The sequence below is a fragment of the Scardinius erythrophthalmus genome (assembly GCF_964197995.2).
Source record: "Scardinius erythrophthalmus genome assembly, chromosome: 14".
NCBI classification, from domain to species: Eukaryota; Metazoa; Chordata; class Actinopteri; order Cypriniformes; family Leuciscidae; genus Scardinius; species Scardinius erythrophthalmus.
This window is the reverse complement of record NC_138234.1, coordinates 31,469,734-31,497,002: the sequence shown is the minus strand read 5'-3', so window position 1 is coordinate 31,497,002 and position 27,269 is coordinate 31,469,734. Positions and strand designations below refer to the sequence as shown.

The following is a 27,269-nucleotide window of genomic DNA, read 5'->3' as shown; positions in this document are numbered from 1 at the left end:
GGTTGATTTACTCAAGTTCAAGTTCTGTTTTCTTCCCTGCAGTTTCTGCCAAAATATAGCAACTATACTGTTATTATTGCTCCAGTGACACTGTGATAACCTGGTATCGGCCACCACTGTTATAAAGGTTTTTAATAAATAATAAATACTGACATTTAATTAAAGTTTTCACTCATTTTGTTATGCTGTTAATATGATATATACAGATTTTTTAATGTCATCTACAAAGGTTCCAGCAAAGTGCAGATGGACAGAGCAGCACAGTGGAAATAATAGGATTTATTTTCAATGAATGCATTCCGGAATAGAAAAAAAAGGACATGTGCAGATTTAAAAGCAGAGATATTCTGAATCGCCATGGTAACCTGGACAGAGCATCCCAGGGAATTATCGAATCCATGCTGATGAAAAAAAAAAAAGCTCAAGTGTGAGAGAGCCTTGCTGTTTCCAGCTTTCCCAGAGCAGATATTTGGGAATCACACGGGAAAAAATACTTCTTAATCATCAAAATGTTCTTACTGGTCTCATTATCTGTGGAAAACTGCTTTTCTTTGTAATGTATTTTCAAAACGTTTATATTTACTGACTATTAACCGATAGATTTTCAAGTATTGTTTTTTAGCAAAGTCGCATTCAATCTGGCTCCAGTATGGTGTGTACCACCTAATTTTAACCATCCGATCAATTCTGGAAGGATAAAATCAAGTCTTGTCCTGCATTTCTTATTGATTTCTTAATGGCAATTCGTATTAACTTTAATAGCCACAAATTGAGCTTAAATGAATAAGGAAGTTAAATAGAGATGTCTTTGAAGAGATATTTTTGGACAAAGCACATTCCTAAAATAACCCCCTCCTTAGTCGACATTTGATTTCACGTGAATTCAGTTTTATCTAAACATTTTCCAAACTGGAAAACAACACATGCATTGCCAATTTCATTATATAAGTGTGAGGTTATAATGGTCACACAGGCAGACAAGCTGAAATACCCGGAACAAAGCTGAGTAATTTCTCTGAATCCATCTGTATTTGTGCAACATGATCCAGTCTGGCACAGGAGTCTTTCAGAATCTCAAATTAATATCCATCTTGTCAAGAAGCAAACTGTTCGTGGTGTTACCATGCAACCGGCTGCATCGCTGCTACAAGAAACAATAGAAACATCGATTTGAAATACACAATGAGTTACATGCTGACAAATACATTTACTTATACAATATTCCCTATTACACAATATTCTGAAAGGTTCTTACACTTTTTGAAGGAGATCTTATACTTATTTTAATTTCACAGCAAAAGCTATAATGGCTTTTTTATGCAAAATAAACTTTCATTAGAGCTAAAAAACAGCATCTGAAAGCAACAGTGATTACATTATCTCAACTGCGTCATTCTCAAGACACCAAGATATCAGAGCTAACAATCAGACAGGGGCAGAGCGTCTTTCAGGATTTCTCATGTTCATTTACTCATTTCTGATGACATTGTGCCATTTGTTATTTATTTTCAAAGATCACGGTTTAATATTTAATGCTTGTTAAGAGACTCTCGCTGCAGTATCCAAGAAAACATGTGACTGCCGCCAGAGGTCTGCATTTAGTGAATAATTCAAAAGCTATTAAAATAGCTTTTCAGGAGTTAATCCCACTAAATGACGGAGCGACATAAACAATATGTGTATTGAATATGGAAGACTTTGCTATTATTGGTATCAGAAATGGCAGTGTGAGGGCCCTAATGCTATAAAATAAATAAATATTGCTGGCCAGTTAATATGTATGTTGACGAGATGTCTGTGTACAAACACACAAGCACCTTAAAAATAGTGAAAACACCTTTTTTAGACAGAAACAAACGGCCCAAAAACACACACTGAAAACCGTGGTATAGATATTTGCATGGCTACGAGTAGACAGACCTGTTTAACATTACCTTGACATTAAATCTATGAAGAAACATGCATGCATAAATACAGAACAGAACAAATTCTTTAGCAAAGAACCTAATTAACTATATTATCCAAAAATAGCATTACAATTTTTTTTATGTATATATATATATAAACCACCCCTATGTGACATATACAGATTCTAGGCTAACCAATGCTAACTTACATCATAAATAAACACTAAATATCCAAAAAATAGGCAATAAAACATTGGTATTTAATAGATAAACCATCCTTATTTGACGTATAAATGGTAGGCTAACCAATGCTAACTTACATCATAAATAAACACTAAATATCCAAAAAATAGGCAATAAAACATTGGTATTTAATAGATAAACCATCCTTATTTGACGTATAAATGGTAGGCTAACCAATGCTAACTTACATCATAAATAAACACTAAATATCCAAAAAATAGGCAATAAAACATGGTTATTTACTAGATAAAACATCCTTATTTGATGTATATAACTGCTAGGCTAACCAATGCTAACTTACAACATAAATAAACACTAAATATCCAAAAAATAGGCAATAAAACATGGTTATTTACTAGATAAAACATCCTTATTTGATGTATATAACTGCAAGGCTAACCAATGATAACTTACAACATAAATAAACATTAAATATCCAAAAAATATGCAATAAAACATTGGTATTTAATAGATAAACCATCCTTATGTGACGTATAACTGCTAGGCTAACCAATGCTAACTTACAACATAAATAAACACTAAATATAAAAAAAAATAGGCAATAAAACATGGTTATTTACTAGATAAAACATCCTTATTTGATGTATATGACTGCTAGGCTAACCAATGCTAACTTACAACATAAATAAACACTAAATATCCCAAAAAATAGCCAATAAAACATTGGTATTTAATAGATAAACCATCCTTATGTGACGTATAACTGCTAGGCTAACCAATGCTAACTTACAACATAAACTAAATATCCAAAGAAATAGGCAATAAATCATGGTTATTTACTAGATAAAACATCCTTATTTGATGTATATAACTGCTAGGCTAACCAATGCTAACTTACAACATAAATAAACACTAAATATCCCAAAAAATAGGCAATAAAACATTGGTATTTAATAGATAAACCATCCTTATGTGACGAATAACTGCTAGGCTAACCAATGCTAACTTACAACATAAACAAACACTAAATATCCAAAAAATAGGCAATGAAACGTGGTTACTTAGATAAACCATCCTTATGTGACGTACACTGTTTATGTCTGCTGGGCTTACCAATGCTAACTTACAACACATAAATAAACACTAAATATAAAACATAGATAAACCATCCATGTGGATAAATACAACTGCTAGGCTAACCAATGCTAACTTGCTACAAAGCAGAAGTATAGACTCCACTTTATATCCAAAAAATTTACATTACAACTGTAACAGTTCTGCACTATTTTGGTTTCAGTTTCATTGTGGTGAGTTCCTGTTGTGTCTGCCTTTGTCATCTAGTTGGTTTTCCTTTGTTCTCAGTTTCCCGCCACTAGTTTGTCTCCTTGGTTTCCTCATTAATTAGCACACCTGTCTGTATTTGGTTCATCACTACTGTGTATTTAAGTTCCTCCTTAGTTCATTGTCCAGCAATGTTTTGTTTTACACTCTGTGTCGTCACTTTGATTAATGAACAACATTTCTATTTGAATTACTTTGTCTATCTTGGGACAAAACATTACTATATCATGGTTACTTATGGTCCATACGCGATATAAACAGCTGTCTGGCTGGGGAAAAAAAAAGTGAACTTGTAACATGAGATCAATACATTAGCAGTTGGGTGTCAACTGTTTTATAGCATGAAACTTCTGCAGCAAATATTTGGATAACGAGAGAGAAAAGAGATAAATACGGCACAACCTGAGAGCAAATTACATTTTAATTAAGGCAAATAGCTTGTCAAATTAGCATTTGTTGTGGCGCCTGCTAGCGAAAAGAGTCGCATGGCTCTGCAGCAAAAAGCTGAATCCTTTGAGACGTATGTGTGAGTGATTAGCCCAATTCACAGGGATGCTATGACAGACATGCTAGCTGAGGGCAAGTTAACTCTTAGCAGAAAGCAGGTCAGTAAACCAACCAAGAGTGTTCGCTGACTTCATGTCTGTAAACATGACAGAAGACGGTCATTATACACGCGTATTTGCCTAGTAACAAATCACATTTCAATCTGCATATATTATGCTAGTCCTATAGGCTAAATTAACACATTTGCATGAGGCATCTATATACAAACATCCTCATTAAACGGATGAAGGCCGTTGGAGCCCGTCGGGCCACACCTCTTCCTTCCTGCCATTCTGAATTTTGTCCTGTCATGCCAAATAAACAAACAGCAAGCCAAATGGATCCATGCCGGCAGGTTTTATATGCGTGTCTCAATAATCTGCTAAACAAACAAGCAGAAAACACTAATAAATCTGGGTTTATGGAAGGGTAGGGAAGGTTTTTTTTGTTTTTGTTTTTTTTTCTTCTCAGATTTACAAAAGGATATTTCAGGCAGTCGATTGGAAAAGCATAGTTTTTTTAGATGTAATTTACAGAGACATTTTGCTATCTGTCATTAGAACTGCACTCAATCTATTAAACACTAGATGGCAGCCTTCTTAATAAAGAGCATCTCTCCCCACAAACCTCACAGAGACTGTTCACAATATACTGCCACAGTAGTCTTACTATTCCTGGAGTATATCATGCATACTGATGCACATTTTCTGTATGCATGATATATTTGTCCTCCTAACCTTAACCCATTCTCCCAATGGCATTACATCATTCAAAAATCATTAATTCTCCCTACTACCATTTTTTATCTTTTAACATTTCCTTTAAAATTTTACCATCACTGAAAACTGTGCAAAACACAGCATTTGATCACTGGAGTTACAGAAATCATTTCACTTTTTGAACAACATTGCATATATGACCAGCTCCTGAAGGACACATTCATTATTATTTGAATTGTCACTTAGCAAGTCATTTATCCATGTATTACTGTCTCTGGAAGGCTTTTGTCTTTCAAACACTTTAAAATCCATGTCATTTCATATTTAATTTAATTCTCCAACTTTTTTGTCTTTATATTTAGATATTTACTTGAAGTAAGCCATAAGATTTTAAGTTAATGAGTAAAAATTAAGTCAATACTACTACTAATAATAATAACAATTAATAATAATAATGATACAATTAAGTTAATGGTCACATGACATGCAGGTAAACAAATAAAATCTTCTTAAAAGTATTTTATTTTGATTGTTTTTATTTTATTTTAACTTGTTGATTTAATTAGCTTTTCATTAATCTCACGAACCCCTACAGTTCCATCTTGAACCCCAGTCTGGGAAACCCTGATGTAATGTAATATTTAAAGGTGCACTGAGCAATTTCTGAGAAACGCTGTTGATATTTGAAATCACAAAAACAAACATGCCGCTACCCAAAAAGACCACACCCCATCTTGATAGCTCCGCCCCCAAATTTACAAACATGTTATGCAACACAGGCCCCTGCCCCTAATGAGTGGACACGCCCATTACTGCTGATTGGCTACAATTGTGTTTTGGAGCTCGGTCTGATTCACTGAAACAGCGTTTCTCATAAATCACTTAGCGTTTTTTTTTTTACGCGGCTGGCATATTTTTTCAATTGTTTTCAATAGGAGCGCCGCATTTTTAAAACTCATTTTTAAAGGGTAACTAAACCCCTGGTCAGAGCCTGACTCCACCCACTGACAATATTTGAAAAATGCTAGAAAAGTGGGCAGACCCCAGCGGAGATACAGGGGACGAACCGTGAGCGGAAGGGCGTGCACCTGAGAGTCCTGCTGACAGACTGTCTAAAATGGATAGTTTGCTCACAGGGTCGCAAGACGACGTAAATATGCATCTGATGAGTTTTATTGAGTTGATGTCAATAGCGCGCGCTCTCTATAGGCATATTCACATTTTGCCGCTATGTGAAAAAATCCAGCAAAATGCGCCGACGCGTTTGTCGACCCCAGAGGATTAACTTTAGCCTAACCATAAATTGTGATTAAAATATATATGATCACTCACATCAAGACGCCGCTGCGGTGGTGGAGTCCATGCAGGAGGAGCAGCGTTTGGCACTGCGTCACTGTTCAGCGCGAGCTGTGTGGAGAAGTCCATTTCCACCTCTATTGCGTTGGAAAAGCAATTCCACGTAAAATGCAGGTTTTACACTCAAGGTCTTCCAGGCCAAGTGCATCCAAACACTGGCGCCTAATTTCCAAGTCTGCTGGAAAGCTATGCAGTCCAGCAGTGCTGTCGCAACCAGCAACAGTACACCTACCACTGTACTAAATACAGATAAATCTACGCTAGCTCATCCAAGGGCGTGGTGAGCTCGTACCAAGGGAGGGCGTGGTGAGCTGGAACCAGCCTACGTCACGCAGTACCGCTTTCGTCACGCAGTACCGCAACATCCAATAGGAAAATTCAACTGCAGTAGCCACCGTTCAACCTGAAGAGGGCAGCACTCAGACGTTTTTACACCATATATTGTAGAATTAAAACACTTTATACCCAAATGTCAAAAAAGTTACTCGAATCAATGAACAGCATTAATAAAGCCCCATTCTTACAGATCATTAACTAAAAAAAGTTGGTTTAGGGTTTAGTTACCCTTTAAAACATTTTTAAAAGGAGTTTAACGAGTTGTTGAGCTTCTTTTTTTTTTTTTTACCGGTCGCCGAGAGTCGAAGAATGTTCAACTTTAGGTAAAACGCAACGCTCATCACTGTCACTTTTTACCCAAGCCGTCCAATCACAGTGGAGGAAGGGCGGGACAAATACCACATCGACCAACCGCCACATTCTCACACAAGCATAATTTAAAACAAGAGCCAGAGCAAATACTTTACATTGTATCAACATTTTTATATAGAAACGACACAGAAACAAACTTTTTTTGAAATTAGATACTAGTAACTTACTGCACCTTAAATGCACTTCATGCTTTTTATAACAAAGAATGACATATATTTGCTTTCTCTTTGTATTTTTACATCAATATGGTACAAGATTATCCTTTTCAAATCAACGTGATTAATGAGTTAGGTCAAAATTAATCTAAAAGTAATCAGATTACATTACCTTATATGTTTAATGTAATTGATTACGTTACTAACTACAAATTTTGTCATGTAGTTTGGAATCAGCAACCAACTAGACTTTGTAAGAGACCTACCCAGCACTGCTCATGGCATTATAAACACCCCAAACATTCTTTCCCAATCCAAAGCATTAAAGCTCAGCTTCATGCATTGGTTTCCCCTGAGAGCAATACTGTACTTTCAGAATCTGACGCAAACTTTGGCAAGATGTTCTCATGATATCCTCAAGGCGACAATAACACGAATTGATAAGACAGAAAGAGTTTGTGCATTGTGTTAGCTGTGCCCTCATTTGAAGTGTATTTTACCTAAACACTCTGGACCCTCATTCTCAGTCTGGGCACACTGCCTGCAGCCACGCTGAATGAACTAAACGGGCCATTTGCCTGCATCCATCACGGCTTCTGAGGTGTGGAGGATGTATGTAAATTACCCTTTGACTTCATATGCTGTTCAGAGACCGGTTCAGGTGTTGTTCGTGTGACAGCTGAGGATGTGACTGACATCAGCGGGCCAAACGCGTGCCAAATGGGATCACATTATGTGTCTAAGTTACGATTTAACAGCTTCTGATTCAGAAATATTTGCTATAAATGCTGCCATCTGGTACTAAAATACTGCCAATACAAAACGCAGTTACAGATCTGTTTGTTGCCAACAACAAACCCCTAACCAGAGTATCAAACTTCAATGCCTAACTCGTCCTGTAATGTGCAACGAATTATGTGCATGGATTATTTTTTGTAGGTGATCAGACTTACGGATGGAAAAAAATGGATAAAAATAAGCTAGAATTACTCTGAATACTGTTAAACATCATATGATCAATAAGTTATGACAACATATGTTTTTACATTGCTTCAACTCATCAAAATAAGTCAAGCAATTATTAGGGGTGTAACGATGCCCTCATGTCACGATTCGATACATATCACGATACTGAACTCGCGATACGATATTATTGCGTTACTTCAAGACATATGTTATAACAAAAAATGTACTGTTGATTAAAATGCTAAATTTGATACTACACTGGGTGTGTAAATTAATATCTTGGACTTGGTGCTGATATCCCAATGCAAAGGACAATAGAGACACCAGAATAACAATATTCATGATTCTGAAGCTAAAAATGCTGAATTATTTTAGACGAATATGCTTGGACTCTGTCACTGACTAGATATATTAAAAATAATGTAGGCCAGTTTGTACTGATAACATAAGACATCTAGCATTATCAGGACACCATTGCATTATTATACATTATATTCAACATTATATATAGTAGTTTAATTAAGTACTGACACCAAAACTATAAAGAATATTGTCACTATCCACAATACATATTGTTAACATATTGTGACACGATATATTGTTACACTCCTATACAAGATTCAACTCAGTTTTTTTTTTTTTTTTTTTTTGTAAGTCAGTTTAATGTAATTTAAGTTGAAATTACTTGAACATCCAAGCTGATTGCACTTAAAAAATTTAAGGCGGCAACTTTTTTTTTACAGTGTTAGTGCTACAATATCATGGAGACTTGGGCTCTTGGTAAAAGTAACAGTCTTGGTAAAATATCGAACCATACCATTCTCCACCCACGGTTCGGCACACACTTGCTTTCCTAATTTTGTTGTGTTAAATCCATCGTACAATAAAATTCAGTCACATAAGCCTTGTCCACATACAATCGCATACAAGATCTCACATTAAGTGGGTACGAGGAACGCGTAAGAAATACTGCATTTCTGAAAGTCGGGTTAAAGGATTTGCATGGTAACGACTGTATTGTGTGAAAGACACTCGGGCCTAACACAAAACAGCCGAACATATTGAATGATGAACACAGACAGATGGATCCCACAAATCCTTGCACATCCAGACACACTTTTGTTTACAGTTTTTCCTGGTGTCCCAGTTTAAACGGCAAGTGTCACACGGGGTGTCGGGGAATTCACTAATCCTGCTCTGAAAACAAAGACACATCAGATACAATACCATCTGCTACACAACGAACACATCTACATGTGAGATCTCAGTTACTGACATCACTTCTCAGCAGATACCATTCAGCAGCATCCCCTCATTGTACGTTTTTGTGCTAACAAGAGCTATTGACTGCTACTCTAAAATACTGTCTGTGAATACAAAGCAGAACTGCAACTCCCTGTCATGTAATTGTTACGGACGCCAGATGAGGTAGCCGTGCAGGTTAAACCTCACTCATCTGGTCTCAAGTGGCGCACTAGCCACAGACGCTAGAGGCTTTAGCGTCCATGTTAGCGTACGTGGCCCATACAGGTTTGGACATGAAGGTGTGTACATTTTTCTTTTCCCGAGTTAATTATCCCTTTCATATCTTTATATTACCACCTTCAATAGCTTCAGTGTTTAATATACCAACAGTTAGCTATTTTTTGTTAGCACACTGTTGTGTAGCTAACTACTTTTTTTACTGACTGCATTGGAAGCTTGTAGTTTTATGGCTAGCTTATAGCTCTGGTGTGGTGACAAATCAGGTCCTCCCTCAAAATCTGGGGCACGTTCAAGTTCAAAACGGTGTGCAACGTTTTGCTACGGTTTCCGGGTTGAACGTCATGTTTCCTGGAAACGGCGTGCACCGGTGTGCAATGGGGTTTGAGATTCGTTTTCTCTTGTTTGGTGGGTGTGTCAGAACTGCAGTCCAATCAGCAGCAACATGTATATAAAGCACGCGGTATTAAAGTGAACTCGCACAATGGGTTCAAGGAAAGTAATGTACAAATGTGTTCAATGCAGCTCGGTATACGCAACGACTGAGGATATTAGAAGACATGTTTGTCGTAAGTTTTATTGTAAAAATATAGGATATCAACATAATGATGTAGTTGTTTATATTTTTAGCTTAATTGCAAGTGTGTGACATTTGGTATAGAAATAAACAATGGTAATTAAGTGCTCCTAAAAATGAGAAAGAAAATAGAGGGTATTAACTAGTATGAACTACAAATAAAGTCAGTATGTGAGGCTAAATAGATGTGTTTTAGTCTGAATTAGGTAAGATGTGTGCTTCCATTTCAGTTTTCACAAATCCCTTCACTCGATTGGGATGTCCTCTTTTGTTCTGGGCGGCAAGTGCAGTAACTGTAACATCGGGCATATTTTGTAGTATTAAGCACATATTTATACCGACTTCATCAGGCTCCGAAAATTCCTCACAAAGAACACAAAGAATGGCCTTCTCAGCTGCCATAGTTGCAACTCTTGCGTCATCAGAACAGTGTGTTCAACGCATCACCGTTTCTGTTTAAAAAACGCTGTGCAACGTTTTGTCGGGGCTGAACGCAGCCCAGGTCTCTCTTAGGACCCCAAAGCGATCCCATTGGCTCAAATTACTTTTAATAGGTAGCCTCTTTAGTGCCTGACTACAATTCCTACAAAACTATGTTAAAATGACCATTAATGTTTGTATTAGTTAGGTTATGTTCTAGCATAGCATACATCTACGCGAATAGCCTGATAGCTAAGTTTATACACGCATTTACACTTACCCTACATGTATTCACAACTTTGTGAACACGACTACATGTGTTCACATCTTTAATGTAATTACATGTTAAATGTCCAAATATCTCAGTTATAAAAATAATATAATGATGTTCAATTATTCACTTAATAGGCTTTTATTGTTATAATTATCATTATTATCAGGCTACTATTAATTAAATATCAGTTTATCATGTTAGAGAAATTACGTTTAATTTGTTGTATTATGCACTATAGTAAGCTATACATATTTTAAATTGATATTGTTCTTTGTACTTTGTATAATCATTGACTGATAGTTGATAGAGTCACAATTTTGAGGGAGGACACATTTTTGATGACACCGGAAGCTAGAGTTTACAAGCAGCTAGAAGCTAACACTGCTAACTAGCCAGATTTAGCTAACTATGCCCTAAATGATTAAGCTCATATACATCAGAATGTGAAATTATTTCAAACTAGCAAACACTGAGCAGAAGGGGTTTACATGCAAACTGTTTGTAAAACTATTCTTTCATTTTTTTAACAAGAGTAGCTTGACTGCATAAGCTACTTTAAACTAGCTTATAGTTTTATGAGGAGTTTGTTTACAGGCAGTCTGAAGCTAACACAGCTAGCCAGCCAGATTTAGCTAACTATACTTGACAAAAAATAACTGATTAAGTTTATTTACATCAAAATATGCTATTCTTTCATGGGTATTAACAAAAATTGAGCAGAAATTTCTATAGGCTAATTGTTTGCATACCTACTTTTTTTAATAAGCTGCTGCATTCATTTTAAAAGTCCACATTGGAACTTCTGTATGTGTTTTATGATTAAGGTACAGTTTATTTATGTAGCATGCAGAGCATTTATCCACGTACACTAGTGTTCAAAAGTTGTACTAATATTTCACAATATTACTGTTTTACTGTGTTTTTGATCAAACAAATGTAGCCTTGGTGAGCATAAGTGACATTCAAAACCATTAAAAAAATATTACTGACCCTAAAGATTTGAACGCTAATGTGTTTATTCACACATGGGAAACTACAGCAAAGCACCGTCAGGCAGAAAGGGTTAACATACAGTACAATGCCAGATGAACGCAGCCTTAATCCATTCTGCTGCAAACAAAAGCCAGCGCTTCGCATTTAGTGCTGCTTTCAAATCCATCCCTAACCAGAAGAGGTACGATCTCTTAGACTTCCCCTCCATCCAACTTTAATGTGCTTTCAGCAGCGCACCAGTCAGCCTGTCTCTCTCAACCTCAAAGGTGGACCGGATCGTAAAGAAGCACAGTGTGCTTTCCCTTGCCCGGGTTAACGCCATTGTGGACAGCAGGATTATGGTGGAAAGCAGTTTTGCTGGTTAGGGATTTCAAAAGAAAACTGCAATCCGTGAAGGCAGTAATCACTGTGTCTGCATTGGACTGGACGACTTCACTTCCTATTGTCCTTTTTATTGTTGTGTAGTAGTGGTGGAAGAAGATAGTAGTGATCCTGTTGTTGGGATTGAGTGGACCTAAAATACCAATTTTATTTCTTATTTTTTTGGGGGGGAAACATCCTCCAACTCAATTTTTGTACTGTTTTCATAAACAGCTCTGGTGCATTTGCACTTTATTAAATTTGATTTCTGTGTGGAGGCTGTGCCAGATTTAATCAAGACATTATTTCAATTACATTTGGAGGGAGGGAAGGTGGAGGATTGGTGAGGGAGAAACAGGGATTTAGAGGGTTTGAGATAAAGAGTGGATACTATTATTCAGCTCGGCCTTATGGGTAATGGCTCTATCGTTATTTTGGAGTTTACCAAAGCATTACTGTCTGTTAATGCAAATCATTTATAAAATGACTTGAATACACATCTTCAGTGATGAACATTTTCTTAATTCCTAAATTAAAACTGATTTTGAGATTCGTGGGTAACATTAAGTCCTAACAAACGGCAGGCTGTCCTGATATCATCATGGCGAAAATGCCTCATTTAACGAATACATTTCTAGAAAGAAACCCTCAAATAGTTTGACAATCTTTTAATCAAAACCACGATCAAAACAACACAATATTAAAGTACAAAACAGTAAAAATAAATAAAAAACAGGAAATTATATCATAGAGAGGACCCCTGCAGACCCCAAAAACCTAAATATAGCCTATGTATATATTTAAAAATGCATGATATTACTAAAAAAATACTAAAAACCCAACATGATTTACTAACAAAATACAAGATGTATTTTCTGACACCTTGAATACAAGTCAGTGGAAATGCAAACAGTATCAACTAGTATTGAGGGGAAAAAAACGATTCTGTTCAGTATCGCGATATTTTGCGCACGCAATTATATCGAAACAGTAGCGAAAAGTATTGCGATATTTAATTATAAAATTATCTGTTTTACTTTCGGGTTTTCTCCATTGATTTTCTCAAGAGTTTACTCTGATAATTTACATTTGCGTATTAAATCCACAAGGTGGCGCTTGTTGCGGTGCTTTGTTGTCGTGCATTCAACAGCAAATTCAAATGAAAATGGCTTCACCATCACAACCGGTTGCACACGACGCTCCGTCTTCTTTCAAATCGAAAGTGTGGGCATGTTGACCAACTCCTTTCTCTAAACAAAAATGCCAATATTCCCTAATGAATTTTGGCTGTTGACCTTGCAGCCAACAGGACTGGACTCTAGCAGTACACATTTGTGTTTATTTTTCTCAATTTGATTGAAGCTCTAAGTTACTCTTATTTATGATTATTCTCAGGTTTATGTTACTCTATTATGTCTGCTTTATGTTCTATTGTATTTAAATAATTTTAAGTTATGTGCTGGGCGCTCACCATTCATGTGAGAGGTCTCCTATTCAGAGAACAATTATGTCCTGCCCTGTAATAAGGTCCTGTGTCCTGAATATTCAAGGACAAAGTTTTTGCACTACCCTCCTAAGTTTTTGCACTTCAGTTAAATAATGTCCACAGAATTAAATGTGACATTTGAAGTGAGTTGAGCAGTCTCATTTTCCTAATTATTTGTAATGCCTTTGAATAATATGGGGGACATGAATCGCAATATATCGCAGAATCGAATCGCAATACTTGCTGTATCGCAATATGTTAAGAATCTCAATAATATTGAATCATGGCCCAAATATCGCAATACTATCGAATCGTCACATTTTTGCCAATTCCCACCCCTAGTACCAACAGTGTTAACAATCCAAGCCTGTAAGGGATACGCTTGTACCAACGCTCTTCAGACACAAAACCAAATGGCTAAAGCATTAACAAAACAAATCTTAGCCTGAGACGAGCCTCCAGGGCTTGTCCTGTGCCAACTGTGGATCATTGGCTGTGTGGCGACAGGGATCAGATCTCCATATGGTCGGACCACGTGACCGTCAAACCGGTTCAATCAAACTGTGATAATTCTAGTAAGCATGCAGTTCAGTTCAACACTGACACTAATTAAATGAGATTCCAAAGTGAAGACGCCCAGCAAATGAATGTTAAAGTGGGAATAAAAATGGCACAGCACATTAATTGAAGAAAAAAAAAAATCACTTTTTAACGACTGCTGATATAATTGCTATGGCGACGATGTTGTAAAGCAGATGTTGAAGCATTTTGATGGCAGGACGCTGTTTTGTTTTTTCACTTCTTATTTTCCTCCATCTATTCGAATTTCCCTTCAAGGGATCAAAAGCTTTGCTAATTGAGTATTTGAAATTATGCATGATTACACAAATTAAATGCTTTTTTGCTACAGCACATATGGGCCACGCGCAGAAACAGTTGCATCAACCCACTCGATGTTCTCTGCATATCTATGTGCAAAAATGAATGGCAAGTGCTTTTCTTAATATGGAAATTAAAAGCAGCCCCAAAGCATTTACATTATTATTACTTCATTTATTTATTTGTATATGGGTTTGGGTTCTTTTTACGTCTAAAGCCAAGATCGAAAATGCTGAAATCTCGAACAAATGTAGGAGTCAAGAAGTTAAGCAATGAAAATCTCTGCTATAGTAAGACTGATTGGTTTAATTGATTTTCCTTCCCATTTCATCTGAGTGAACAGCGATGTCTTATGGCAGTACGGATCAGAACAAAAGCTGCATTATAAAGGATTATGTTGGATTAGCGAGAGGGAATTCTGATGGACAGAACATAAGATACAACTCGAACATAACAGCCAGTGGGTTGTACAGGTAAGCAGTAAAGAGCGTGCCGTGTAGAGTTGAAGTGAAGAGAGAGGTAGAGAGCATGTGTGTTATATAAACACAGCATGTTTGAATGTCCAGTCGTGACTGCCTGTGAAAGGCACTAGTGTACTACACAAGCTCTTCAGTGAAAACTATCAACATACAGCCCTGCCAAGATGTGTTTCATGTTTGGTTTTTGGAATAGTGTTTTTGCCTGTAGCTTTTGTATTTTCAGACATTTTGTATCTTTTTTGTATATATTTAATACATTTTGTTTCATTTATTTGAATAAAACTACAAAACGTTTGAAACATCTACTAGTATTGTATTGTAGTTGTATAGATAGATAGATAGATAGATAGATAGATAGATAGATAGATAGATAGATAGATAGATAGATAGATAGATAGATAGATAGATAGATAGATAGATAGATAGATAGATAGATAGATAGATAGATTATTGGATAGATAGATTATTTTTGTTACCAAAAATAATACCAGGGCTCGACATTAACGCTTGTCCGGGACAAGTGGATTTTTTGAAGGGAAAAGTAAAAGAGAATTTGACTTTCCCGACCGGACAAGTAGCCTGATTAAAACGCCAATAAGTTGCGATGGATAGTGGATGATAAATGTATTACTGTAATTAATATTACTGTATTACTGACGGTAACAAAGTTGCACTGTTGAGGGTTGCACAGCGACCATATATCAAAACATGGAGTTGTTATATTTTTAACATATGATAGAGTTAAAGGTATAGCGGAGGATTTTTTACTTCCGGGTGGATCACCTATACTATTGCTCCTCCTAATTGTCAATCATTCTGGTGAATCAATCAAACTTTTCAAAAAGTGGAGAGGGCGGGTCTTATCTAAAATTCGGAAAGATCCTCCACTATACCTTTAAGCAACATCACATGACGAGTGCTGTTTTCCTGAATACCATCGCGATTGAAAATGTGACATCGATTTCATACAACAGTTCAATAAACTTACATTTAAAGTTTACATACTCACAAGATAAAGTCCCTTACATTTTAGATGCAATATTTACTGTTTTTGTTCTGTTTCAGCAAAGAAAATAGTTCCAAACAAAGATCACAGCAGAACCACAGCGCAACGCTCAACCGTGTTTCATTACTGAATGATTCAGCATTTTCAACGAATCGGTTGAGTCAAAGATTCAATGACCCGTTCATAAACATCTGTCTGAGAGTAAATGACGGATTTACTTGTCCGAAGGACAAGCACAATCGACATAATGTCGAGCCCTGATAATACATGTCAAAAGTTCACTTTAAATGTATGTACTTAAATCTGAAGAAAACAGCCTGTATATGTATATTCATATTATATCTTTTATTTTGCATTTGCCAGCCCATAAGGAAGGATGTTGTTTTAATTACTGACAACACTCATATACAGAATAAAATGTAATTTGCTTGACAGGTGGGCCTAAAGCTGCTCTGCTATACTAGCTACCACTAAGTGCTACTCTCTGAGTGAGGTCATGAAAACACTGCAAATTAGCAGTTTAACCGGAGGAAGCACCTTCCCTCAGGGTCCTGTTAGGATCAGTTAATCTGATCAACTTACTGACCCGGATAGGCTTCGCCTGAGCTGGAGAAAACACGCATCCGCTCATGGACACGCAGCAGCAGCGACTGCATGTGACGTGCTGATGAATCTGTGTGGGAACTCACTCGTAACATGCATTATTGTGCAACTGGAAGATCTAACACAGGGTTCCTCAAACCCTGATCAAACTCTCCTCCTACCTGTGATTTTCTAGTGATCCTGAAGACATCGATTAGCTTGTTCAGGTGTGTTTGATCAAGGTTGGAGATAAACTCTGCAGGGCATCGAGAGCTTTGAGGAACCCTGATATAAGAGGAACTCGGGTGGGTTGGTTTTGCGTAACGTTTCTCTTTATGGAGACAAAAAAAGCATTTAGCATCCATGATATAATGGACAGTAGGAGTTGCAGGAGAACTAGGCATTTATGGATACATGTGTGGTGAAACCAGTCAAAGTGTCCCACCTGATGCAGTGAATTCACAGAGGAATGTGCCATGCAAGCTTTCTGGACTGAGTGCGGTTGAATTTCGCTTTTGTTTTTTGGTTGTGGAGGGGAGGGGACGAACCGATCCCACACTGCCGTCCTGAGAGCTATTGATCCCCCCGATGAGCCACATCCCTCGAGGGCTCGACCTGTCCGGGCAGGTTTGTATTTCGGATGTGAACGTATCAGATGTTCCCCATTTGTGACAATGATTTTGTATTAAAATAGGGCTGGTTATTTAAGGCAACTTGTTCAGAAAAACATGATGTTTTGACCATAGAAAAATTACAAGAAATTATGAGAATAGAAAAAGGAGGAAATGTGATGAGCTGAATTTATAAAGTGCTGCAGTGATAATGTATTGTTGTAGGCCAACGGGTTAGTTAGCATCTCTCCCTGGTTTCCTCGACAAAGCTCTGTGACCAACAAAAGCATACGATTATTGTACGTTTTGTTCATCATGATAAATTAACACAACTTTTATGCATTTTGAAGCCTAAATACAACAGATAAAAGACAATATTTGGTTATAAACGAACCATACTACAGTCACATGACTTCAACATCACCACTGTTGAGCTTCCAACAACTATCAATCTTTGTTTAAAAACATTTGAGTTAGAATAGTTTGCAAGAGCGCGATTATAAACACAATGAGAGTGTGAAAGCGGACTAGCGACAAAATTAGTTTACCTGTTTGGCTTGATGATGATGTTTAATGACCCCGACAACCTTTGTAGTCGTATTTAGCCACTTGTTAGCAATCGCTTTTTTCTAACTGCCTATTAGCTATTGCTAACAGCCTAGTAGATAGTGCTAACTGCTAAAGAAAAGTTCCTTTGGGGTGGTTTTCTCAATACCGTTTTCAACTAAAAACTGAAAACTTTTTGGCCATTCGTTTACACGACAATGGCGTTTTGGTGGCCTAGAAATGCGAACTTTTAAAAACGGGTTTTTCAAAACGATACCGCTATCGTCTCAGTGTAAACTACAAAAACGTGAATTTGTGAAAACGGTGACGTCATGCGCATGTGTATTACGTGTTCAGTCTATATGCAGCTACTGTTTCTTTACAAAGTGACATCGCCATCTACTGGCATGGCATGAATAATACAGCGTTTTAAGTTGTTTTCACAGATCTGTGTAAAAGGGGATCGTTTTGACAACATTGGTGTCTGTACGCGGAAAACACACACACACAAAAAAAAAAACGTTTTTGTTTCTAGAACATCGTTTTCGTGTAAACGTACCTTTTAATTAGCTAAAACCAGACATCACAAAATCATCAGCTACTTATGAATTCACATGCTGTCCGAGCAGGAACTACATTTGACAAGGAACGAACTTGTTAAAATGTTAAAAACATATGTTCTACATCGTATGAATGGGTACATACTAGTGATGGGGACGAGACCGCCTATGCCGAGTCCGAGTCAAGACCGAGTCTTTGAAGGGTCGAGTCCGAGTCGAGACCGAGTCCGTTGGTTTTCAAATTCAGTCGAGTCCGAGTCAAGTACTACATACTACATCTGCCATGTCATCATTGTCACGTTACTAATGGCATCGCTTCACTGCCATTCATAACTCCTCTCTTGTAGCCTCATGGGATAGTAAATTATCCCTCAGTTGCACACTTTAGATTTTTGTTGGTAGTAGTTGGTCATCTGGGTATTTTTTGTCTGTTTCATGACTACTAGGAATTTGTCCGTGCTTTTTTCACATACTGTTTTTTGCCTACTGTATCGTAGGGAAGTAGGTATATTTGAAGGTAGGGACTGTGTTCCAAAATATTATAGGGGGCAGTTTATTATTAGCATATTAACACATTAGCTTTAACTGTACAGTCAGTTTTCTTTTTTTTAGGTCATACTGTCAGATAAACAGTTTAAAGAGAATGTTGCAGAGCGTGTTTACAGCTAGCTAACAAAATCATAATCCATCTTGTTGAATGACACAGACATTTGAAGGGAACTCTATCGCCCCCTGCAGTACGGAGGTTACCACCACAGAAAAATAAGGGCGCATTTTATCGCAGAACATAGCGTAAAATTAGCACAACCTTTAAATAAAACAATATTCGACTGCTGAATGCTTTGATTGACCAATCAGAAACGGGTATTCTAGAGTGCTGTCTAGTAATATAAAATCAGTGGGATAAAATACTCTTAAAACTCGACTCGATCTCTTTCACTGGGTCTCGTGGTGAAGCAAAAGGCAGCAGAGGCCTTGTCGAGGACAAAGCCTGGTCTTGTAGCATCACGAGCAGCGGTAGAGTCGTGTGGCACGGTGTGGAGGATGGGCCAGTATGTAAAAGAAGCTAGTGTGTGATTACACTGATATCCTCTTTCTTGCCTATAGTGCTAACACACTCATCCCGCAGCGTCATGTTATCACCAGTCACCAGTCACAAGGGACCGAAGTCCCCACATCTTCATTTCACTGCTCATTTCTCACATTCACATTGGACAACGGCGCGCTATGAGGTGTTGTTTGAATGAAGTCGCTTCTGAATGTTAAGACAAACAGCAAGTAGGGGTAGGCGTATGACGAAAATCTTATATCACACTATGAGTCATTTATATCACTGTACACAACCATTCAAAACTTGCAAACAAGCTTGTTTTTTAAAGAATTATGTCCCTGTGTCTAAGGTAATGAAACAAAATATAATCAAAAAGAGTAATGTTATAAATTATTTATTAATTTTTAATTTCATTTCATTTAATTTACGATCAGTGTTGTTATTGTTAGCAATCTAAAACTATTAAACAAATTTGGCTATTGAAATAAAGCTTAAATAAAATTAAATATAATTATTAGATGAAAACAAATGTTACACTAAAATTAGAAATGTTGTTTTTGGCAACTAACTAAAACAAGTTTAAAGTATAAGTTTTAAGTACTAAAAATACTAAAACTAATACTGAAATAAAAATTAACTAAAGCTAAATTGAAATATTAAAAAATAAATCAAAAACTAATAAAATGACAAAACAAAATTACTAAAACGCAACCTAAAATTAGAATGAAACCTGAAAATATAAAAGTAAAAGCTAATTTAAATATTAATAAACACTATTATAGCTGAAATAACACTGTGGGTGATATACTACATGACTAGGTTTAATGTTTATTAAAATTTGGGATAATCTAGTGCATTAAAATACATTACAAAAGATCAAAAAATCACATTTTTGATAATCATTTCTTTAGAATTTTAAAGACGCAAACTAGAAGATATTTTTCTAAACAAACAAATGACTTATTATATGTATATACACTATAATTTATAAAACTAACATTATGGAACAGATAGTTTAAACTTAGAATTCTGATTTTATGTTGTGTAAAATAGCTCCAATTTACACAAAGCTATAACTTTAACAAATTCAACACTAATGCCGCTACTTGCGACGTTGAACGTCAGTGTCACACAACTGAACTTTAAACACTACAAATACAATAAAAACTCACCAAAAATAGCCTACAACAGAATCTCTTCACAGAAAACAAATGAATCTTTCTCAGAGGACGCACTTATAGCATCTGCTGACTGATTTACAAGTATGGCTGACTTATGTGACTTCAGATTAGCACAACAACACCATACGCCAATTACAACATTTACTATCTAATGAAGGCGTTGTAACTCAGCACGGCGTAGGAATTAAGGGGAAAACTGTTAAGGTGGTGCTAGCGAACTGCATTAAAGCAAAAGATGTTCTCTTCAAATAATTAGCGGGTTTTATCACATCATTCTCAGCTGCTGGGAAGCTCTGTTAATTAGTCTCTCGGTTGAAATGTATTCCCAGTTTCATCAAGTCGGAATAAAACAGAATAATTACAAGAATAACATGTCAGCAAGCCAGTTGGTTTAGCCCTCTAGACACATGCACACAGAGAGGTAATGATGTGAGTTTGGATGTGAGAGCATTCATGCGTGCGATCGCAACTGGGACAGCCGGCGAAACGTTGCAGCTCTGTCCTGCGATTTGCACGCGACCATGCATTTTTCTAATTTTAGCATTTTTAATGTACACACTTCAGTTACAACATATAAGAGGGATTTCCACTTGGCTTTGGGCAGCTGATGCAACAAAATGGCTGCAATAATGGGTCGGCATTGGTCTTCTAGCTAGCCCTCATCAGAATCAATGTCATGTGCGAGCGTGATATACGCTCTGAAATGCATACGCAGATAACACGGATGGTTAAATCCCTCTGAAATGCAATAAAAGGAAACACCGATCAAAAATGCAAACCAGTTCAGCACTGTGTCTTTTTTCAGGCAGTCTATTTTTTATAAATGTGTGCAAGGGAGGAGCATGGAAAAGTGTATGTTAATGTCTGTGTGCACAGGGGATGACTAATGCAAAACTAATGTTTCAATCCCTGCATGGATGAATCTGGTGCGACTCGTTTTGTAGAGAGGGTACAAACTTACATAGACCTGCATACTGTACCTCATCAAGTGATACGTAATGTAAAAATCGACTTAAATACATGCATGAGATTTTTTTTTATACATAGTAATATATAAAATACATAAACCTATTTATAAATCTACTAAAATTAATGTGGTGGTACCATACTTCAATAATGGTATCAGGTGTATTATCATAATCATGTATTATCATATTCATATATCGATAATGTTCTTCAAGATTAATATCATTGTATTTCCATGGTTTTTCAATGGTGTTATGAAAACAGGATTGAGTACCTTTGACATTCAGTAATATGAAAAAGAGAAATAAATTGATTGACAGGAGGTCAAAATCTCAAACGACACTGTACTAAACTCAGTTGAAACAATCTAAAGATGCTTTGCTAAGTCTTTTGGCAGAAGTTGCTCCTGCAGCCTCATAGAAACAACTTTTTATTGAGGTCAACAGTTACTGCTTTTACTCTAAGGTACTGTATATAAAAATTAATCTTGGGAACTGGGTGGTGTTGTTTTATTGTGCCTCACTAAGGAGAGATAAAAGCAGAAGACCAGCGTCCTTGAAAGTAGACATGGGGGCATACGGAAAATCAAAAGAGCCTGAGTCCCAGTGTATTTGCAAGCAGCTTCCCTAACACGTCAGTCGGCCCCTTGCACTTTTTCTTTATCACTCGCTCTCTCTCTGTCTCTCTTTCAATGTGAGTGAGTTTTGGCTCTACGCTGCCTTTTCCAATCAGCCGTGAATGAAGAGCCGCGCTCCGTGGCACGGTCGGAGGACAGACTGTGCGCAATCTGTCAGCCTGATCTCAGCGGTTCCCGTGCTGCCAGGGATGCAGTTAATGAGGTCAGTGGCACTTATCTGCAGCGGCCAGGACGGCCACGCTCCTTCTGTCTGATGCCCAGGTGGCATCTCTTCATCCCCGGTGATGGCCTTTCTTTACAGGTATTTTTTTTTTCCATGGTGTCTGTTGTACCAGAGCTGGTACAATACTATGGTGATATGTTTGAAAATACTGAATAGATGTATTTAAATGTGCACTGGCTAAAAAAACTACTATCTCTCTAGGGTCACACAAGAGGAAGGCTCCCATTTCAGAAGCAAAAATGCATTGCTGTATGGCCAGTCCATTTTTTGGGGGGAAATTCCAAGATGCAGGTTTGCCACGTTCATGGAAATATCAGTGAATTTTAGAAACCCTATCCAGTAAAGGTCATTGGAAATATAATGGTCAACAAGTAACAAACAACAAGAATTATTCTTGTTCTAGTATTTTCCTGTCACTCTACATTCACAAGTTGACATGTTCATATAATTCTTGGGATACAGTAAATAGATTTGACTTGTTATCCATAATACAGAACTCAAATCGACTGTAATATCGAAATATTTCTTCAATACGATCACAAGTGGACGAAATACAAGTGTAAACAGGGTCTAAAACATTTTGAGCTTGTCCACTTTCGATCATTTCCAGATGTAGTAGAAAACAGATTCAAGCAGTTTCGTAGTGTAAACACTCATGTGTTTGTATGTGTTCAAACAGTCACAAAAGACGCCTACTCTCCGCCTACCGATCTAATGAGAACATTATGGGAAGCGTGCACTAGACAGGATTTAAACTTTGTCGACTGAAGACCCAAGTTTGGTTTGAAGATGAAAAACGTACCAAGCACAATGTTCTTTCACCATTCCTGATTTCTAACACACACTCTGGATCTCGTGGCTATCAGAGCAGAAACGAAAGCTGCTGCTCTCCATATGTTTTTCCATCGTCTCCATTGGCATCCATATGTAAATTGCGTGAACTTATTTCATCCATTAGATCGAAATATCTGAAATATACCATACATTTACCCACCCATAGACCCTCCCCTCGAAGAAATCAGGACAGAAGCAGTCGAAAATGGACAAAAGAGAAGGATTAAAACACCAATTGTAAAAGTAAATGTGTCTCCCTCATCTGCCTGTGATCCGATCGACCAAAACGCATCTTAATACCAGGTGTAAACAGGGCCTAAGATCCCATCTTAGACAACTTAATTAATGGACATAAGTTAATGAATTAGGTTCCTTCTAAAGTCGATTAAACGTATACAATTTTAGCAAGTTAATTAAATGTCTTAGTCTCCATTCTCAAATTCTTGTATCATTTAGGCAATCCTCAGTGTACACTGAATCTCATCAATAATTCAAAATGCATTTACCAAGATGCAATGTCTAATACTGTCCTCAAGTAATGATAACTGCAATTGTTATGGAAGCATACAAGTGCAATCAGACTGGCTAGCATGCTTGCTTTCTCTGGCCATGCAAAGGTGCACAAAGATGGCGTTTCAATGGGATTATGGTCCAGATGGTGAGTCTACACAGTAACTGGAGCAGTGGGCTAAGCCACCATCACACAGGCTTAAAGTCACTATAATCGTTGACTTCTCTTAACGCTATGGATAATGTAACTCCAGTGATCAGTAGATCATTTCATTAAGCATATAGATTTCATTATTTGAATCACATTGAAAGCATATTGAGTATTGATTTTCAACAGAAAGCACAAAATCGGTTTTAAAAAACCCCTAGAAATGTACTATTGTTGCGGAATGGAACTGATTTCCATGGCTTTCACATACGGAAGTCAAAATTTGAAGTGGATCAAAAAAGTTAATCAAAGTTGTCCTAAGACAAGAACAGGTATTGTTCAAAATTCATGTATAACTTTGATGAAAGGGTTTGATCCACTTCAAATGTTGACTAGTGTAATATTGCTAAAGGACGGCTCAATAAACTTATCACAGAGTCAATCCCAGGGTTAAATGCCTTGCTCAAGGGCACGATCACTTGTGACTTGCTTAACCACTTCACCTAGAAATAAAACAAAGCAAGTCATGCAACACTTTACAGCCGTAATATCAACTAGGACAACCCAAAAATCCTTTAAAATATCCTAAGTCATGATGTCCACTTCCTGTTGCAAGAATCCACGAGAGCAGAGGAGCAGCTCTTTCAGCCAAGGGCATCTCATATTGTCATGCCCAGTAAATGGATTACTTAAAGTGTATCCGGGTGTGTGCTAAGAGCCACGCTGGGAAAACCATCCTGTCCTGAGGTGTGCAGGCACTTGGCAAGGACCGGGTGCCCTCCGCCATCCCAGTCTCCTAGAAAAACTAAAGCCAAAAGCAAAGCCCAAGGTGCCAACTCTGGACATCCCGACTGTCTGCTGTTGCCAGTATCCTTAGGGATTTCCTGAGAAACTCAAGAGAACTTAGAAATTGACAACAAAAATGGAAAAATGCCAATGACAAAAGTTTACTAAATGGTGTCAAAAAGTCCTCTTCTGTAAAACAAAAAGCCTTGTACTGCTTTTCTGAAAAATATTGTAAAACACTGTCCCTGCTTACCGGACAATTCCTAAAGCTGAACCAAGGGTGTCCAAATTTGCTTTTGGATGGCCACTTTCCTACAGTGTTTACCACCGACAAACACCTAAACCAGCAAATCAGGATTACTAGAAACATACAAGTAGGTGTGTGTGTGTTGGAGCAAGTAAACTCTGCAGGAAGGTGGCCCTTCAGAAGCAGGATTGAACACTCTTACTAATAAGCTATGCGTCTCAAGTACAGCATTTCTGGTACAGGGAAAGATGGTGGTATCTTGAGTACCAGTGTATCTATTCCAACCACACCCTTTCATGACAAAATGGCAGCAGAGGATCTTAAGAACAAAACAATGATGGTGCTGTCTTCAATTCAGAGTTGAAACAATGTTTTCATGGATGAGGAGGGAAATCGCTCTAAATCATATTAGCAAAATCTTTTTGTTATGCTAAGAACATGAAAGAAATCAAGACTAAGTTGTGTTCAATGCATTCTCCTGTTGTGTTTAGGGACACGTGACAATTGCAGATGACCAAAATAACTGCACCTTGCATAAAGGAAGGAAAAAAGAACACAAAAGCAAAAGCCACAAACAAAAAGACATTGGCCCTCATTTATCAATCTTGCGTAGAAACGGGCGTATATATTGGCGTAAGATTATGCTTACACTCCTCTCATCGCCTGATTTATGAAGCTGTGCGTACCTTTGAAATTCTGGTGTACGCAATACCTGCCCTTGATAAATGCCGCGGCTGAAATCGATCGTCATTAGAATAACACGCCCCTATATATTCAAGTCTCCGCTCCCCCCACGCCCTCATTTTACGCCATGGACACACGGAAGACGGCAAATTAAAGAGAAACTTCTTTGAGAAAGAGAAAGCGAAACCAGGGAAGTGGAAAGAAACAAAATTGATTTCTAGATTTTTATTATTAATGACGCTTATTGTTATTTAGAAGAAGAATGTCGTTATTATTATTTGTATTATTATTATTATTTAAAAGAAGAAGAATGGCATTTTTATTGTTTTGTCAGTCTGAATTATTTTTTTGGTCATTGAAAGCCTTTCATTACTAAACCCAATCCGTGCATACCTGCCGGGCCTAACCCTGGCCTAACCATCGTTTCAAAGAATAGTACAACGGCGAGCGCGTCGAGTATAAACGCCTCGTCCGTTTGGGGAGGTGCGCGCGCAGTCTGCGGAGACTCGCGCTGCGGAGCCAGGCGAAAGTATAAACAAAACGTCAGGTAAAGCGCACAGGCTAGCAACTTAAGGAATACATATGCCTACAATTCAAATGCTTTGGTAAAGTCACACAAATTAAACATTGAAGTCCATGTTGCACAAAAATAAACACTTAATTTTATAATTACTATGTTGCTGTTTTTTTACAGTGGGTCATAATATATTATATCTTTTAGTTTGTCAGTGCGTTTTGTGGTGTTAGGAATTGTTTTTCTGCGCATTCCCGCACTCAAAACGTGCGTACACCACCTCCTGAGCAGGTGTAGGATTTGAGCGTGCCGTACGCCAAAGTCCATATTGATAAATCTCAAAGTCACCGTGGTTTTGGGTGTACGCCCGGTGTACGCTGGAAATTTGGTGTACGCACTTTTGATAAATGAGGGCCATTGAGAGGCTAGAGAGAACAAGCGAGCGACTCTAAGACAGCAGAGATGAGACAGGGAAGAGAGAGGCTGATACTGGAACCATAAAAGTGAGAGCACATTGGAAAGAGGGTGGAGAGAGCAGACAGAAGCCATTGGACGAAGGCAGATAAATCCCCATGGCCAGATGGTGCTCGCACACATTCACAGATTAGCAGCGGAGCTAAAGTCTGAAACGCATACAATCACACACACACACAAACAGAAAGTTACCCTTAAAGAAACAAGTAAAGGCTGTCAGGTACTCTAAATGGCATTAGAGTACAAAATAGCATTAGCAAATAAGACTTCACACATGAAGGTTCCTCCGGTGCATCTAGATGGCGGTAACAATTACTACAAGCAGCAGGAAATTGGGTATGAATGGAATTATGCTGACACAGTAGGGTGTAAAAGCTCTTCTTGACCTCTCTATCTTACACATGAATAGTGTGTCAGTGTACTGCTATCCTCAGACCATCCATGTGTCTCCTATAACCCTCTCAGGGCCATCTGTCATCTTGGGATGGGTCTGTGCATGCATATGTATGCTCACTCTAGGTGTGTCACTTCCTGCCAGGAATTATTCAAGGAAAAGGTAATGTAAAATGACAATACATTTAATTAGCCATTAGTCCTCAAATTGTCAGCGGCATACAAAACCTCAGGTCACATGACTCAAGACCGTCAAAGAAAGAACACTAGTGCCCTCAGCATAAGCTGATCACTAGGTTCCACAACTACTTATTCATCTAATGTTGGCCTACATAAAAAATGCAATTTTGTTAGTCAAATGACCCTTGTCCTTGCTTAAAGTAGGAACGGGATCTGGCACAAGAAGCAGAAGGGGTTGGGGATTCTGAAGGTGTGCCAAAGGGCCTTGCAGCAGTGTTGTAGTC

General features: G+C 37.5%; 1 protein-coding gene across 1 annotated transcript in view; it reads right to left on the bottom strand.

Moving 5' to 3' along the window:
- dock3 (dedicator of cytokinesis 3) overlaps nt 1-27,269 on the bottom strand; it is a 188,994-nt gene that overhangs the window by 143,457 nt on the left and 18,268 nt on the right. The gene's annotated exons all lie outside the window — the stretch shown is intronic.